Below are 6,023 nucleotides of genomic sequence, written 5' to 3'. Positions count from 1 at the left end.
AATCTAATCCTTCTCGGTTTTCACGAACACGAGCAAACGGGGGCGGATTACAACGATTATAATAATGCTTAACAGCCGACAACGTACTGTATAGTTACTGTGAGTGCTTGAAAGGGACTTGAATACCCGATCTCGCAGAGTTTCCTCGTTGCAGAGATTATCCGAAAAAGAACGTACTGACGTGTATCGAACTGATTCTAGACTTCAACTAGACCCGAGGTGCCCTTGTCGCCACCCTTTTTATACTCAAAAACTAGAGTAAAAGGGTGGTGGGGACTGACTCTACGTGACCCGTAGGACCGCGCCCTTGCTTTGCGTTGGTCTCGAATTTTCTAGAAGACAGTTGGTGTCGGGTGCACACATCCGATTCCATATAAGGAAATTTCTTGAGAAGGGTTTGTAACACCTTATAAGGAAATTTCCAAGACGGATACGTAACAAAAACATACATTTCATACAAAACATACATTCAATATAAAACATACATTTCATACCAAACATACATTCAATATAAAACATACATACATCTCCGTCTACAAGTATGCGGACACCCTTGAAAACAGAATGTTCTTTTTAAACATGAACCAAATGAGATTTCTTGAGGAGTTGTACAAAATGAATCTACTAGATGATGTGCCTGGTCGTTTAAAAAAATTACAATTTGTTGAAATCGTTAAAAAAAACAGTGAAGGATAATTTTTGAAATTTTATATGCAAGCCTATAATGAAAATTACAAACATAGATTTTGTAGATGTAAGCTACAGTGACTCACGAAATTGATCACATCGTACCAATGTTCCTAGTTTTCTTGAAATACAACTTTCTTAGAAATTTAAAATTTAGTAATTTAAATTATTGTTTAAATACATTTCCAAAGATCTTTAATTTGTCATTACATTTTGATTAAATAAAAAGTAGAACAATGGAAACTATTTGATCAGTTTTGCGAGTCATATTGCATGCATATGCATACTGAAAATTTAATCGAGATCCGTCAACGTGTATAAAAGTTATAAGCACTTGAAATTAGTGAAAATCGTGACTAGTCGTGGATAATTTTCACTAATTTCAATTGCTTATAACTGTTAGACGCGTTGACATTTTCAACATACATATAGCTTACTTACATCTACAACATGTATGTTTTTAATTTGCATTACAGGCCCAAAAGAAGCAATTATAAGAAGTGTCCTTCAGTATTTTATCGTGACTGTGACAAACGTTTCGTTTTATTAAAACGAAAAAAGCACATCATCTAGTAGATTAATTGTTACAGCTCCTCAAAAAATCTCAAGTTGTTTGGTGCAATTTTAAGAAGAGCATTATGTTTTAGAGAATATCTGCATACTCATAGACGGAGGTGTATGTACATCACACATATACAGAATGTCTCGAAAATCACGATAAAAACAGAAAGGAGGCGATTTCTCGTGCAGAAGTGAGTTAGAAGTGTAGGATGACAATCCCTCATTCAAGAGTGCGCTCTCAGGGAGACTGACTACAAAGCTCCGTCAAGCACGTGTGCATCTGAACAGGCAAAAGGGGAGTCGGTTGAACGGCGTTCCTCGCATTCAATGTCATGACTTGCAGCATTGAATTGTGACCAAAAAATTGCCGATATTTGAAGCTTCTACAGGGTGATTCTCTCGCTACGCTACCCGAAAGGAAGTGTTTCCACAATAGAATGTACAGGGTGATCCTCTCGCAGCCGGACACAAAGGAATTGACGACAATGAACCCCTTGACCTCACCATGAAGACACACAGAGTCGTCTCGGACCGGGTGAGTCTCCACTGGTACGTGATAATGCGGACCTCTTTATGGTGCGGTCAAGGGGTTCATTGTCGCCACTGTTCCTTTGTATCCGGCTGCGAGCGGATCACCCTGTAGAAGTCTACATCCCATTTCTGTCATCGCTTACTTGTCGGAGGTGGTCCCTGCAGCGAAGACGGCTGTGTGCGTGAAAATGTGTTCAGTCTCGTATTCACTACAGCATTCATACTCCGCAAGCATTCGTTCGGGCAAAAATGCTCAACTGAGTCCGAGGCTTTAAGGAAATATTCTGTTTTCCGCACCGTTTAAATGGGACTCTTCGCTGTAGGGGTCAACTAAACGATGACAGAAATGGGATGTCGACTTCTACATTCTGTTGTGCCGGCACTTCTTTTCGGGTAGCGTAGCGAGAGGATCACCCTGTACTGTTGTCTGCTACAAGCCAAATTTCTTTTTATGTTTACAAATAGAAATGTCGTTACAGATATACAAAAATTTCTTTCATAAATTTGAAAATTGGGGTGTCCCCCTTGAAATGATCCCTACAAAATTACTGTACGTTTTTTACTTCAGTTTGAATGAACAATGTGTCGTCAACATTACAATAATCCTAAGTACATCAGGAAGAAATTGCATGGCCGTCTTATACCTGGTGTGTGTTGTGCGTTTTTAAAAACGTGTATTACCACCCTGCTGCCTTATTACTTATAGGCTTGTGAGAGATCTTTTGACACTCCTCAATGTACGGCCTAGCGGCCTAGAGTATCCCATACGGGATTTACTGATGGGTGGTAAATATATGGTAGCCGACCATGCTAAACGAGGACTGTATTCTCGTTATTGTAATTCTTGGTTATTGTAATGTCAATTGTAAGAAATGGTATAAAACAGTATAAAATAGTAACTTTTCAAGGATCATCTCAAGAGGGATATCCAATCCTCAAATTCATGGCTTTAACACGTTGAGTGCCACGCGAATTTATAAGGAAATCCTCGTCAGGCCACGCGCGCTGCTTAGAAGTGTGCTGGTATTGAGGTATAGCAATGCCAAGCGCACTTCTAAAATTGAAACTTACAATGTACAATAATTAACACTTAAACGACCGCTCACGAGATTTCTCGTGTTTCAATGCTGAGATGTCGGTCATTTAAGTGTTAAAACAATGTCCTTTTTTTAATTTTATATCGTATTTTACACTGTCAGTCACCGATGACATATGTGGCACTCAACGTGTTAATGTTGAAATAAATTTTTGTATGTCTGTAGCGACATTTCTATTTTTAACTCGTTCGCTACCAGCCGTCACATATGTTTTAAAATTTATCATACAAAATAATATTTATAATATATAATGTACTTCACTTTGCAAAATTGTATTTATTTACTTTTTGTATTCCAACTCTATTCATTTCCTTCTAATTTGATATGTCACACATACATATGTATGTGACGCATGGGCTACAACGGATAGTTTTTATATAGCCCAACGACACATGTGTGCCAGTTTCAAAGAATCTTTATTTTACTTTTTTAGAATGTTGTAAATATAAATACTATTTATATAAAGTCTGTTCTTCTAAACGTCATGGGACATATTTCCCATGAGACTCTGGTAGCGAACGAGTTAATGGGTTATACATAGTCAGGAAGCTGAAAAAAAAGCGATTTTTCAAATATTTTTTTTGGAAAGACGTTTGCATTTATTTTAATGAATCTTTTTATATTCAATTAAGTTGATCTTCACGTATACACTCAATCTGAAATCACAAAGCAATTAAGATTTAATTTATATAAGGTGAAATCTTGTCTTTAATGGAAGGTTTATAAGCAATTTAAAACATTTTTTTTTTCAAAAATGACATTTTGTTTTGAACAGCCGCCATTTTGTTCAAACGTGATCTTTTTCTGATTCCTTCTATTAAAGACAAGATTTTACCTTATATTATCTAAATCTTCATTGCTTGTTGATTTCAGATGATCCACTCCAGACATATCTTGTTCACCACAAGACGCCTTTTTTTGGAGGTGCTCTTGGAGATCGGCCCTAGCAGCTCGACAAATCAATATTTAACAAAAAACAAAATGAGTGTATACGTGACGATTAACTTAATTCAATGTAATCGCTTTTTTTCAGCTTCCTGACTATGTATAACCCCTTAAGGGGTAACACCGCTTTGATCGCTTCAATTAACACGTTCGCGACGGGATGATCCACCGGTGGTACATTCTTGTTTGTCCCATGAGATGGGATTAGCCACCGGTGGTACATTCTTGTTTGTCCCATGGGATGGGATGATCCACCGGTGGTACATTCTTGTTTGTCCCATGGGATCAGATGAGCCACCGGTGGTACATTAACTATTGTCGTGTCATAGCATTGAAATAACTGATTACTGTAATTAACAAATTTATTTACATCCCGCCACACGGCAGGGACACGAAATTCAGGCCCCGTCGCGAATGTGTTAATGCAGAAGGATTACTTTATGAGCCGCCATTTTTCATATAACAAAAAAGAACTTTCTATTTTAATATTGCATTTCTGAACCCTTTCGGAACGAGCGCTCTGTCCGCGATCAGTCCCATTTTGTATGAAGATTTTCATACATCAAGATTTTCAACATAAAACAATGTTTCTTCTAACAAGTATTGTTATATATAGTTACAGGCTATCACATGAATGCCGGATATATCCGGCGCAGGTACACACAGGTCATCAAATGGATGCCGGATATATCCGGCACTCGTACCGAAAGGGTTAAAAAAAAATTCTCGAAAAAGCCTTAAATTTTGAAGCGGTCAAAGTGGTGTTACCTCTTCAAGTTGAAAACATCGCAGGGAAAATGGCTTGTAGCAGACAAAAAAGAAGCTTAAAATATCGACAATAAGTTGGTCACAATTAATGCTGCAAGTTATGACATTGTTTACAAATGCGAGGAAAACTGTTCACCCGACTCCCTTTCCCGTTCAGGGGCACACGCGGTTGACGAAACTTCGTAGTCAATTTACCTGAGAGTGCAGTCAAGAATGAGGGATTGTCATTCCACACTTCTCACTCACTTCTGCACGAAAATTCGTCTCCATCCTGCTCGTATCGTGATTTTCATGACATTTTACATACATACATTGCATTCATCACACACACTGTATACATTACAAAATTCTGTATACATTGCACTCATTACACACACTGTATACATTACAAAACACTGTATACATTGCATTCATTCCACGCGCTGTATACATTACATACATTCCATACATTGCACACATTCCATACATAACTTACTTCCTACTTATATGAAGAGCTCGTGTTATAAGTGGATCCGAAGACGCAGGCTCCTCGGATCCATTTATAACACGATTTACTCTTCCTATATAATTCTTGACAACATATATAATACATTGATGTATCACATCAATTGCCATGTTCGGAGCATGTCAATTTAAAATCCACATGCTCCGAAATGCATAATTTAAGAGTCGCAATAAGGTTAGGAGTGTGCGCTATCTGTGGCATATTAGCGAGGCAAATAGACACTACCTGCGTTATTAAGGATCTACACGCAGCACGCATCGACGAACCTTCAGAAACATTCATTTCAAAAACTAATGCCGAACAAAATTTGCAGGTGGTGTTCTTCTTCAGAACACCCCGTGAAACATACTGAACCACTGTCAATACAGTGGATTCGGCAGCTGCCGAAACGTTGTAATTTAGAAAAATATTGGAATTGTCCATCATCGATGCAGCTGGAGCAGGTGACAAATATTTTTTTAGACTAATTAAAAAGTTTACGGATTCTTCAGATTCGCAGTTAGTATCCGCACTTACCAACTGCGAATAGGAATTTAAGAGCAATGTCCTATAATACCCGTGAAAGGCAGTACACGTTGGATTAGTATTTCGCGTACCATGCTGTCTAATCTGTCCGAAAAAGTTTTCTAAGGCATCTTGGTTAAAATTACGACCAATAAAGTGAGAAAATCCAAGATTGCCTAGAAGTGTTGTTAAAAATTTAAAATTTTGTAGCGTTCTAATCCAATTGTGTACTACCAGTGGACGCTCTTTATCCGCAAACTTTCTTTTGATAAACGTCATGCTTCGAAAAACATTAATTCCTACATCCCAGATATTGGGTCTATCACAGTTCGTATCTACTACCGGAACAGGACGACTACTGTTGACACTGTCGAAAATATCATTCATAAAATGAATGAATCGAGCAGTGCCAACACCTTCTAAAG

This window comes from Osmia bicornis, chromosome 16 (assembly GCF_907164935.1).
Source record: "Osmia bicornis bicornis chromosome 16, iOsmBic2.1, whole genome shotgun sequence".
Lineage (NCBI taxonomy): Eukaryota > Metazoa > Arthropoda > Insecta > Hymenoptera > Megachilidae > Osmia > Osmia bicornis.
The sequence above is the reverse complement of the archived record's forward strand: the minus strand, read 5'-3'. Positions refer to the sequence as shown.